Genomic DNA, 13,694 nt, shown 5'->3' with positions numbered 1-13,694 from the left:
TGGTTATTTCAACAAAGGTTTTTACATTTGTTCAATGTTTTATGACATAATATTGATGTCATTTACGTTTGTTGTTATTTCTTGCTGCTATTAAATATTTTTGTAGTAGGGATATTCAGTTTTTTTTTGTGCAACTTGTCTGCTCTTTGCACTGATCCCGTTGCGCTGTACTGTTTGAGGGCCAAGTTTTTTTTCTTTTTAATGGAAAAAGAGATTGCTTGCAGTGGCGTCACTAGGGGGGTGCGGGGGGTGCGGACCGCACCGGGTGTCACCCTATCTGGGGTGACACCAATCTAGTTAGTTAGCTGCCTGCCTGGCCACTAGGCTAACTCAGCTGCTTTAAACTTTAAGTTTAGTGCACTAGTGCACAAGCGCACGCCACGCACGCACCGCACCAGATGTACTATGTGATCACGATCGTCACTAGTGGTGCGATGCGGATGCGCGCGGCGTACCCAGCAGGGTCCCAGGGCCGTCAATCTAATTAGCCCTACCAATGACGGCCCTGGGACAGCCCCCCAGCGCTGTGCGCAGTGCGCACCTGCTGCTCTGACGCGTCACGGCGGTCACGCGCCCGCCAGAGGTCAGAGATTAGAGTGCGTGCGCAGTGGTGCGTCGTTGTGAAAATAAAGTATTAATACCACCGACGACATCAGACACAGGCCACTACCTTCTCTTCTCTTTTGATGATATATCGCGATTGGATTCGCGAGCGCCGTCGTGGTCTCTCTAGTCTCCCCTTCAAATTTGGGACGGTGAGAGAGAGAGAAATAATATCATGTATTTATTTGAATACTGCTGCTGCATCATGCATGAACTAACTAAGTTAAAAATGTGCCAGCACAAATGAACTATCCTGATTCAGTTAGTAGTACATGCTTTTTTTTTTACTGGCATGAAACAAACGAAAACACCCCCCAAATCAACTGAGGCTAAGAGCATAGCACAATGTAAGGTGCCTCAGGCGGATGGGATTTATTTATTTAGCAGTTTTGTAAACTACACACATGACCTCCTAATCACCATTCTCTAGCAGGAGTTTGAGCAATCAAGCATACGCTGCACGTGACCTAAGGTGCTGTTATGGCTGTCTTTTTGCTAGCTCTCTGGAGAAGGAGAATGATGGAGAGTGACTCCAGCCTATCACCCCCATAGCATAGGGATTAGGCCGATAGACAGGGACCCTGTCATACATATATAAAGGCATTTGCGTGTTACTTCCCTTAGAGTAAGGCTTATGAATTTAAGTGAGGGGTTAGATATATAAGTATTAGTCATGATTCACTCATTTGCTAACATGCCGATCTGTTTTTCATGGAGCTATGCATATTATGGGCTCCGTAGGCCTTAAACGAGACAGACTCCATTTTGCTTTCTGCCCGGTAGCTCGAGAAGGCTTTCTAGGTCAAGAGTAATGTTTTAGTTTTAAGCTGTTGTTCGCTTGGAGAGAACCGGTTCAGGCTGACCCTTATCAAAGGAATGTATTTTTCTCCACTCCGAAGACACAACTTCAGGCCGGCCGGCTGGGAAAGTGTCCTTGGTACGGGGAGGTACAAGAATTTGGTGGGCGGCAGGTTACTGGCCGTGAATTTCCATGAAGGAACGGGCTTTGATATTAGCGAAGGTGTTAGTCTTTTAGTCAGTTAGTTCGTAGGCGGCATCTAGCCGTTAGCATCTCTGCCATTATTCATTTTCATGGTGGACAAGTCGCCATCTTTGAAGTCGGAGAAAGATTTAAGACCGAAACTCTCTGAGATAGACTGAACGAGAAGTGGCGCGGAGCGCACTAATACAGAGAGAGAGAGAGAGACGGTAGTTAATAAACAGCAAGGTTCCGAGGTCCTGAGGGAGAGCAGACGAGGTTGAGCCTAGCGGTGCAGACGTGTACTTGTGACGGCTGAGGGTGACTGCAAGGCGAGCCAGGACCCAGAGACGAGACATGAGCCTAGATGACTGCCGAGTCCCGATTTCCCAGTAACCAGGTGATATCCGACCAATTCCTGTAGTATGTGCACTCTAATCTTTATCTTTTATTCCCTTTGCAAATGTAATGTTGCATAGTAATGTGATTTATGTCTATTGTTAATAAATATCCTAATTCATATAGAATTACCGTGTACCTGGTGCTTATGTTCAATCTTGGTAAACGATACTCCTAGGTGAATGCTAGGCACATGAATGGATGAGTAATCCCAATCAGGTAAGTGGTGATCACATAAATAGGGAGTGAGTGAACCTTTGATGCCAAAAGCAGAGAGTACACTATACAATCTGGACCCATATTCAAAGTCATTATTGTAGTTTCATTCCGAGTAGACAGCTGAGATAATATCCCAATATATATATATATATAGGTGTTCATAGGAATGTGGTCGTCGTTGATATGCGGCGTTAATGAGAGCACTGGGGGGTCGAACCAGTGTTGATACCCACAGGATTGTGGCTTGAGTAAATGAGAGCACTAGGTGGTTGAACTAGTGTGTAGGTTTCGCAGGATCGCGAACGGTTTGGAAAAGGGAGCATTGGGTTCTGCAGGCCCGTGTGTAGACGCACCAGATTGTGTGTCAGATCTGCCCTAGGGTAGAACGGTCTGGGTCGGGGTGACCGCGAGGCCAACTGATGTGAATAAGATATTGTAGAAAATCTGTATATGTATATTGTCATTCCCCATTCTTAGGTGCAACCTGTATATTTATCTGTATATCTACTTATTGTGAATACGATCTAAGAAGGGAAGGTGAGTACGTTTTGGCTGGGTCACAGGGGCCCCTGGGGGCTGATCCCATCTAAACAGAAAATCCAGCCATTACATCTGGCGTCACGAACTGTTTACGAAGCCTGTGTGCATTGTGTTGTTTTGATCTTGTTGGTTTGCGCTCGGCTTGTACGTATAAAATTTTGTTTATAATTGTGTATATATATTTTTTGTGTATCATTATGTTTGCGAAAAAATCACCGTCGGTTTTCAAATTACCGATTCAGATTCCCGGCTGGGAATGTACCCCTTACGAGGCCTTGGCACGTGAGTGGGCTGATTCTACTGGTTTGAGTGAAAATTGGTCTTCATGCTTGGAGCAGGCGGAGCCTGCCGATGTGGTGTCGTGCTTGCAGAAAGCGCCAGTAGTGAAGGGTGATGAGCTTCCTATTTTAGGACGCAGAGGGTGGATTGTTCTTAATGCGTACAGAATGTTGCATGAGAAGTTTGTTCAGCTACAGAAGCAGTTTAAAGATATGGAAGGACAGTGTATTGAATTACAAAATGCACATACTCTGTTGCGTTGTCAAAATAAATTGCTTGCCGACAAACTTGAGACATATCAAACTATTGCTGAAAGAGCTGCAGTCCGTATTGCACGATATAAGTATAAACATCGTCGTGGTCGTGTATCTACGCGCAAAGTGCGTATGGTTGTAGCGAAAGCTGGAATGGATTGGAACCCCGATGAGTGGGACGGTAATATCTGGGATTCTCATACTTCTGACTCCTCGGCAGAGGAGGGTGACAAGCGCGAGTCTTCTCGCTCCGGACGTGATTGTAAATCTGCTTCATGCATTGATTCAATTCCCGATTGTGACCGTGCTCGTTCTTCCCGTGTGGATGACGTAGCTTGCCCTGATTGTTCTGTTAAATCTAAGATGCGGGCTTCCTCGGAAGCTCTTCCCGCAGTTTCTGCTCACCCGATCTTTCGACGGAAATTACAACAAGCCCCTGGTAATCCGGGTGGTATAGCTCTTGACTGTATTGAAGATTTTACTCAGCAGGAGATTAGTGACATCCTGCAACGATTTAAACAACGGCCTGGTGAGACCTTGCTTACCTGGATGGTGCGTCTTTATGAGCTTGGCGCTGCCGGTATTATGCTCGATGCTGTTGATTGTTTACGGTTTTGCTCTTTGAGTTCTGATTCTACTATTCAGGACCATTTTCGGAATTATAATGGTAATGCCCAGACTTCTTTGCTCCAGCTTGCGTCTGATGGCTGTAATCATAAATATCCAACTGAGTCTGATTGGCCCTCTGATGAAAAGCCGTGGTATACTCTGCGCGATGCGTCACAACGTTTAAAGGAAGAAGTTATGAAAACGTGTATTTTCCTTAGTACTGCTGACAGATTATTGGATGGTCTTTTAACATCTTCTGTGCGTAATCGCATTATACGTACTTCTCCTGTTGCTTACAAGCAGGTCATGATGACATTATTGATTAACCAAACTGGCAATCCTTTGTCTGCTGTGCTCGAGTCTGTTCGTCAGCTTGGTGAGCTGGGTGAATGGTTTAAACCTGAAAGACAATCCCGACCTGAGGGTCGTACTGGTGGGGACTATAAGTTCTCTAGACGTGACATGTTTCTTGCTCTCATTTCTGATGGTGTCAAAAGGGAAGACATTGATGGTGAGCCTAATAATGTCCTATGGGATATGTTTCGTAAGCGTGGTTTGGATCGAAAGGAAGGTGCCCGTCGTGTGCGAAAGAATGAGTATGATCGTGGTTCGGATGACAGTGGTGATGAGAGGCGACGTGTGAATTCTGATCGCCGTGATGATCGGCGCCATGAACGTGGTGGTTCCCCCCGTCGTAATGAGGGGAGGGGGAGAGAGGATGATCGTGAGAGGGGAGGAGATGATCGTGGCTCTAGCAGACGTAGAGATGCAAGGAGTTATTCCCCTGACGTACGAAAGAGGGAGGATCGTAACAGACTCTCTGACCGTAACTCACAACTTTTTGAATCTGATACTAATCCGTTTCGTACTGGAGACGGATATGAACAAGAAATTCTGATACCCAAGAAAACTGAAAACATTTATCCTGATCTGTCTTGGTTGACGGAACGCAGGAAAAATGACTAGGAAATAGGTCAAGCTCCGGTACGCAGGTGGGCCCACAGAGATTACAGACCCTATGTAGATATTGAGATTTTTTGGAAACATCGTAATATCCAAAGGGCCCGAGCGTTAGTTGATACTGGGGCGGAGGCCACTTTAATTCATGGTAAGTCGAGAAAATTTCATGGACAGTCTTTCACAATTACCGGTCTGGGTGGTAAAGAAACACCCGCAGTTCAAACTGCACTTGAAATTAAAATTGGTAGGATTCCTCGTAGAGAATACTCTGTGTTGGTTGTGCCACTTTTGGAATACATTATTGGAATTGACATTTTGAAAGGTATGGCTTTGCATTTGGATGATGGTTACTATCAATTTGGTACTAGACAGTACATTTCGACCAGACCCGTACGGGTTGGCCGTTTACGCATGCCACCTATTAAGATCCCTTTAGCGACGAAAGTGATTTCTCAGAAACAATATCGCATCCCGGGTGGTCATGAAGAAATTACAGCTACGATTCAGGATTTGGTTGACGCGGGAGTCATTACTCCGGTCACATCTGCTTGGAATAATCCTGTTTGGCCCGTGCGCAAAAGTGACAACTCTTGGCGCATGACTGTTGATTATCGAGAATTGAACAAACATACACCTAAATTGACTGTTGCAGTGCCTGACATTGTTACACTGATTGAGAGAATTCAAAAGCATCCAGGTACGTGGTATGCTTCTATTGATATTGCTAATGCATTCTTTTCAATTCCGATTGCCCCCGAATGCCAGGAGCAATTCAGTTTTACATGGAATGGACGTCAAATGACGTTCCGGAGTCTTCCTCAAGGCTATGTACATAGTCCTACGATCTGTCACCGGCTGGTGGCGGAACATTTGTCTGAAGTGCCCACGATTCCACAAGTTCAGATTTGTCATTATATTGATGACATCTTGATTCAAGGTGAAACGCAAGACCAGGTACAGTCCCATTTAGATCAAATTATTGATTGTTTGCGAGCAAAAGGTTGGGAAATTAATCCTGACAAATTACAAACTCCATCCCAAGCTGTAAGATTTCTAGGAATTAATTGGCATGAGGGTCACAGAGAGGTGATTCCACAGGTTAAACGAAAAATACTTGATTTTGCTGTTCCCAGAAATAGGAAAGAGGCGCAATCCTTTATCGGATTGTTTGGATTTTGGCGTCAGCATATTCCCCATTTGAGTCAGATCTTGGCTCCTTTGTATCGAGTCACTCGTAAAAAGAATGCGTTTAAATGGGGCGAACCTCAACAGACTGCTTTTAATTTGGCTAAAGAAGCTATTCAGTATGCTTTGGATTTGTGGCCTGTGAGTGATGGTGATGTGGATTTGAATGTGTCCGTGGAAGGTCTGTATGCCAATTGGAGTTTGTGGCAAAAGCAGGGCAGACAAAAAGTGCCATTAGGTTTTTGGACCAAAAAGTTGCCAGAGGCTGGTGAGCGTTACTCACCTTTTGAAAAACAGTTGCTTGCTTGTTACTGGGCTCTGGTGGATACCGAGCAATTGACTTTAGGCCATGCTGTGATTTTGAGGCCTGAAATTCCCATCATGCAGTGGGTTTTGAGTTCACCGAAGTCCCATCGAATTGGACATGCTCAGGAGGCTAGTGTGATTAAATGGAAATGGTACATTCAGGACAGGGCACGTGTGGGTCCGAAAGGTGTGGCGGTTTTACATGAGCGAGTGGCGCAGGCGCCCTCCAATGAGGCTGAAAGTGAGTGTTCGGTTCCCGTAGTGCAGGAGTCTCCCGTGAAGTGGGGTAAATCATTTGATGATCTGTCCGCGGAGGATAGAAAACATGTGTGGTTTACGGATGGTTCTGCGAAGTTCATTGGTGACAAAAGACATTGGAAAGCTGTTTCCTATAACCCGATTACACAGAAATTGTTAAGTACAACTGGAGACGGTAAGAGTAGTCAATATGCTGAACTTTATGCGGTTTACCAAGTTTTGAAACAGGAGTTACCAGGTACATGTCATATTTTCACTGATTCTTGGTCCACTGCAAATGGACTAGCGGTGTGGCTGCCGACATGGCACTCGCATAATTGGGAATTGCATTCTAAAGAGTTGTGGGGTAAAGAGTTGTGGCAAGATATTTGGGAACTGCTTCCGCAGAGTACTGTAACAATCTTTCACGTGGATGCTCATACTCCGATCGACTCCCTTGACAAATTTTTCCATAACATTGCAGATGAACAGTCTAAAATTTCTGAGGCAGTGGTTGACATGCAAGATTCTGATTTGGCGGGATTGGCGAAATGGGCCCATCAGAAAGCAGGACATTTTGGAGAGAAAGCCACTAACAGGTGGGCTGCTGATAGAGGAATTCATATTCCCTTTTCTTTAATTAAAGATGCCATTCTACATTGTCCCATTTGCCAGCATTCTAGAAAGAAAGAGGTGCCTCAAATTGTTCGAGGCCACTTACATCGAGGTAAATTGCCCGCCCAAATTTGGCAGATTGATTATATTGGTCCGCTCCCTATGAGCAGAAACTGTCAATACATTTGTACAGTGGTTGATACTTATAGTGGCCTTTTGGTCGCTTTCCCTTGCAAGAATGCTACCCAAGTGAATACAATTAAAACCCTGGAGCTAATTATTTTGTATTATGGTGTCCCATTCCAAATTCAATCAGACAATGCATCCCACTTTCGTGGAAGATTGGTGCAGGAATTCTGTATAGAGAATAATATAGACTGGGTGTTTCATATTCCATATTATCCACAAGCTTCAGGATTGATTGAGAGAATGAATTGCTTGTTGAAAGAACAGTTGCGCAAGTTGACTGATGACCGTTACAGCCAGTGGAGAGATGTCCTACTTCAAGCCTTACTGATTTTGAATAATCGTCCTTTGTTACATACTGAATCTCCTTTGATGCGTTTGTTTCCTCCACATGTTGATGCAAAACCTAATTCTGTTGCGACCACTGTCACATATTGGGAAATTACCCCCGGTGCTTTGGCTCCATGTAGAGCAACCCCAGGTTCCGCAGGCCTTGACCTGCATGCATTAAATGATGCACACTTCCCAGGAAAAGATCGAATCATTGTTGAAACTGGCATTGGTGTCTCTATACCTGCCGGTAGTTTTGGATTAATTGCCCCTAGATCTGGCCTGGCCCTGAAAGGTGTACAAGTACTCGGAGGAGTGATTGACAGTGATTATCAGGGAGAGATTAAGGTTCTCTTGCTTAATAGCAGTGAGACTGATTTGTTGATCAAAAAGTCTGACCGTGTTGCTCAGTTACTGATTATGCCTGTATTCAGTGGTGAGATCAAGAAAGGCTCTGCCCCAACGTTGCTAACTGTGCGAGGACAAAAAGGCTTCGGATCGTCTGATCTTCCTGGAGCTGAAATATGGGTGCAATCGCCTAAAAATCCTCCTGAACAGGCTGATATTATTGCGACCGGTCATGACAACACCGTTTTGGTGATGAAGCCAGGGAAAGATGGCTGGGAAGCTGTCCCAGCTGATAAATGTTACTTACGAGAATGATTAAGGCCTGTGTTTGTATTCTTTCAGATCATTCTTTGGACTGCTGCTGCAGGATGTGTCGGCGTTGGACTCCTTTTGGCTTGCTACGCCGGGAGAGGAGAGGATCCACCGACGCCGAGTGATGGGATAATAAGAGCCGCGCGGTCCGCGTGGCGCGCTTCTTCAAATTTTTGGATCACACTCGCGAAGCGAGTGACGAACTCTCCGCATTTTTGCCTTACCCCCATGAAGTCCGTCACTGACATTTTAGCGACCTGTTTGGTTGCTGTCCCTGCATCTACTGAAACTCTACACTATGTATTTAATGTATCCAATGCCCGACCTAATGTTATTCTGGGTGATTTCGCGGCCCATGAATTTTGTCCCTCATGTACTCTTCTTCCAGACCTGGATGTCCCTATTAATTCCAGAATTACTACTTTTAATATTACCCCTGGTGATCTTTGTTTTATTATGACCTGCAATCCTAAGGCCATTTCTGAGTGTCTGCGGTTGAAACTCCAAGCCGCTACTACTTTTTCATTTCATCAACGTTTGCTATGTTCAAAGAGACTTCCTAATTCATGTCTTTCAGTGAATAACAATATGACCTGTAAAAGTTTAGTTGTAGCCACTAGCCATTATCGTTCAATGTTATTACCAGCTGGATGGCTCTTTTCCTGCGGGAATTCATCTTGGCCCTATATTCCTGCAAATATTTCTGGTGGCCCATGTGCTATCACTAGGTTAAGTTTGCTAATGTTTTCTTCACGTCCTCCTTCCCATTCTCGTATTGTTCGAGACTCTATATCATTACATGAAGATTGTGATTCCTCTGTTCATCTTTTTTCTAGATCTGAATATCTTGGTTTAGCTTTTTCTATTATTGGTGTTCCGGCATTGGCCGTTTATAATGCCAAAACAATCGGCAAAATGGCCTGCTGGATGGTGAAGTCAATCAATCAAACGTCTGCTGTTTTATCTGATTTATTATTAGATTCCCAAGGTGAACGTAGAGCTATTTTGCAAAACCGTGCTGCAATCGATTATTTGTTGTTGAAACATGGGCACGAGTGCTCTGAATTTGAGGGTCTATGCTGTTTTAATTTATCTGACCATTCTAAAGATATCCAATCCCATATTAATAAACTCCACGACTTGACTGCAGAAATTAGAGAACATATAGATCAGGGTTTCTTTGACTGGCTTTTTAACTGGCTCCCTGACATGCATTTTTTACGACAAATTTTGGGAGGGGTTATTGTTGCTGTTTGTATCCTTATAGCAATTTGTTGCTTTATTCAGTGTATTCCTTCCCTACTACAATTTTTTAGACTTACTAAGGCTCGTAGATCAGTTAGTTTTGTTTCATATTATTCGTCTACTGACGTTAGTTCCATTTAGTTTGTGGATAATAGACTGGAGTCAAGGGGTGTAATGTTATGGCTGTCTTTTTGCTAGCTCTCTGGAGAAGGAGAATGATGGAGAGTGACTCCAGCCTATCACCCCCATAGCATAGGGATTAGGCCGATAGACAGGGACCCTGTCATACATATATAAAGGCATTTGCGTGTTACTTCCCTTAGAGTAAGGCTTATGAATTTAAGTGAGGGGTTAGATATATAAGTATTAGTCATGATTCACTCATTTGCTAACATGCCGATCTGTTTTTCATGGAGCTATGCATATTATGGGCTCCGTAGGCCTTAAACGAGACAGACTCCATTTTGCTTTCTGCCCGGTAGCTCGAGAAGGCTTTCTAGGTCAAGAGTAATGTTTTAGTTTTAAGCTGTTGTTCGCTTGGAGAGAACCGGTTCAGGCTGACCCTTATCGAAGGAATGTATTTTTCTCCACTCCGAAGACACAACTTCAGGCCGGCCGGCTGGGAAAGTGTCCTTGGTACGGGGAGGTACAAGAATTTGGTGGGCGGCAGGTTACTGGCCGTGAATTTCCATGAAGGAACGGGCTTTGATATTAGCGAAGGTGTTAGTCTTTTAGTCAGTTAGTTCGTAGGCGGCATCTAGCCGTTAGCATCTCTGCCATTATTCATTTTCATGGTGGACAAGTCGCCATCTTTGAAGTCGGAGAAAGATTTAAGACCGAAACTCTCTGAGATAGACTGAACGAGAAGTGGCGCGGAGCGCACTAATACAGAGAGAGAGAGAGAGACGGTAGTTAATAAACAGCAAGGTTCCGAGGTCCTGAGGGAGAGCAGACGAGGTTGAGCCTAGCGGTGCAGACGTGTACTTGTGACGGCTGAGGGTGACTGCAAGGCGAGCCAGGACCCAGAGACGAGACAGGAGCCTAGATGACTGCCGAGTCCCGATTTCCCAGTAACCAGGTGATATCCGACCAATTCCTGTAGTATGTGCACTCTAATCTTTATCTTTTATTCCCTTTGCAAATGTAATGTTGCATAGTAATGTGATTTATGTCCATTGTTAATAAATATCCTAATTCATATAGAATTACCGTGTACCTGGTGCTTATGTTCAATCTTGGTAAACGATACTCCTAGGTGAATGCTAGGCACATGAATGGATGAGTAATCCCAATCAGGTAAGTGGTGATCACATAAATAGGGAGTGAGTGAACCTTTGATGCCAAAAGCAGAGAGTACACTATACAATCTGGACCCATATTCAAAGTCATTATTGTAGTTTCATTCCGAGTAGACAGCTGAGATAATATCCCAATATATATATATATATAGGTGTTCATAGGAATGTGGTCGTCGTTGATATGCGGCGTTAATGAGAGCACTGGGGGGTCGAACCAGTGTTGATACCCACAGGATTGTGGCTTGAGTAAATGAGAGCACTAGGTGGTTGAACTAGTGTGTAGGTTTCGCAGGATCGCGAACGGTTTGGAAAAGGGAGCATTGGGTTCTGCAGGCCCGTGTGTAGACGCACCAGATTGTGTGACAGATCTGCCCTAGGGTAGAACGGTCTGGGTCGGGGTGACCGCGAGGCCAACTGATGTGAATAAGATATTGTAGAAAATCTGTATATGTATATTGTCATTCCCCATTCTTAGGTGCAACCTGTATATTTATCTGTATATCTACTTATTGTGAATACGATCTAAGAAGGGAAGGTGAGTACGTTTTGGCTGGGTCACAGGGGCCCCTGGGGGCTGATCCCATCTAAACAGAAAATCCAGCCATTACAGGTGCTTTGTGGAATCGTAATATATTACTATATGAAGACTCACATGTCCAGCATGAAAACACGGCCCTCTTCGGGCGGGTGCACCACTAGGCTAAAGCTTTCTTCCTCCTTAGTTGGGCAGTCACGATAGATAGACCTGGGCCCCTAGGGCCCCACCACACCTCATGTGCCCCCTGCTGTACCCTGCCACCAAAGGTAAATTGGGACACAGTGGTGTCCCTACATCAAAAGCACTGGGATATTAGGCATGCACTCATTGTCACAAAAGTATGCATCACTACGTCCCGTAGTGTGCCCACGTTTACATCACCACTCACTGCATAGCTTATTAATTGACCTATAAGGGGATGCATGGATGCATGGTCCCTACGTTACAAACGCCACTCGGGCACCGACAATACATTTTAATTCTGTAAATACTTTTATAATAAAATGTTTTGTACATCTCACGGCAAGCTCTGCATGTTCTAGCTCACAGGGCAATAAATTGGAGGCAACATAATTCTCAAACTGTTTGTCATATGGAGCAGTGCTTTGGCACTGCAGCTTGAATATCTGTAGATCACGACCCCCTTTATTATGAACAAAGCAGCATGCACCCAGTTTTCTGGGCAGTCACATTTCCTGAGCGGTTCAGGTACTGCCTCCACTTATCTCGTGCACAAAGTTTATGCCCAGGTAGGAACAGGAGCGGGGCCTGCCGCCTGCATGCTAATTCTAAAGGTCTCCCCACCCTTTCTTAAGTCGTTATAGGGGTGGGGTTCAGTTAGTATCACAGGCACCACCCTAATGCAAGCTAGAGTGGGGTACCATACCATCCCAGCCCCCACAAGGTCTCGAGTCGGGGCCACTCTAAAAGCAGTAACAGCATTGAAGCCCACCTTTCGGCCACCATCAAGCACCACTGCCGGACACCAGTCTGCTTCTTCACGCTGCCCTGTAGGGCGGCCGACCCTGAAGCTGGAGAGCCGGGTTGCTGTCTTGACAGGGAGGCCCAACACACGGAGCTTCATTCTGGCCAAATCGCACATCTCCCTGTGCCTAAACATGAAGGAGCCCCCCTGTAATATCTAGGTGACAACTCTCTCCCCCTATCTGTACTTGATCGATCCCTTCAATCCAGTTGTGAACACAATGTTGTGCAGATTCAATACAACCGGTATTCGCACATTCTATGTGGGTTTATATTAATGCTTAAGGGAGGGTGTTTCCGCAGTGTTCATCGCGTCTCTTTTGTAAAGCAGTACGGATGTCTAAGGTGGTTATTTAGACAGACCGTGTTCTGTCTGGATGTACAGTGGGTGTTTTGTTTCACAAAAGGTGTAACCCATGCTCCTTCTAGCACAATAGGAATGCAGGCAGGCACATCTCATGGTGTGCCCAATGGGGGTGATGCTCTACAGAAAGACTTTCAGATGTTGTGCACTTGATCCTCTTCAGATTAACACAGTGGGTGTGTGGACAAATCTACCTGGGTGGGAATATAACAATGCTCTCCAGTAGACAAAAAGGGCACCTTGGCAGATCTTTCGAGTGAGTGTTGCCGGGGACTGCGCAGTAATGGCATTTTGTTTGCTCTTTGATACTTGCACAAGTGCCACCATAGCCTACGAACGTAACGTTTGTTCTTGTGCTTGAGTGTCTACCATATATTGCAGTATTATACCTCTTCTAATTGTACTTTGTTTTCTCTCAAGCAGACTTCACTTTAAATTAGTTTATTGGGATTAGACTGTAGACACCTGGTGCAGAGATCTTTATTTACCCTACAAATTCCAAAGCATTGTAGCTGTAAGATAACTTTGGTGGTGAATACATTTGCTGGCGAGATCTGTGTGCAGTCTAGTTACAGGCCGGCCTGACTCATACAAAGTATAAAGAGACAGAGTTAATGTGATGTCCCAGCTGCAAAGTGAAGCATGCACCATGCAGGTCACAGATTTGTATTTTACGTAGGAAGCTCAGCGAGTTACTGCTTTCATTGCAGACATTCTTGAGTGAGATAGGTCTCAGGTTACCATCCTTGTAATATACCTGCTTAATGAATTATGAATCATCTTTAAGGAATTGCATGCTAACTGCAAAGTATACGTTCAGAAACATTGCTTTTTGCTCAGTATTTCATTATTAAAATTTTTCACAAAAGTATTGCTTTAGTAATAAAGATGCATTAGTAGTTGC

The sequence above is a fragment of the Lissotriton vulgaris genome, chromosome 1_2 (assembly GCF_964263255.1).
Source record: "Lissotriton vulgaris chromosome 1_2, aLisVul1.2, whole genome shotgun sequence".
Taxonomy (NCBI): domain Eukaryota; kingdom Metazoa; phylum Chordata; class Amphibia; order Caudata; family Salamandridae; genus Lissotriton; species Lissotriton vulgaris.
Note: the sequence above shows the minus strand (reverse complement) of the source record.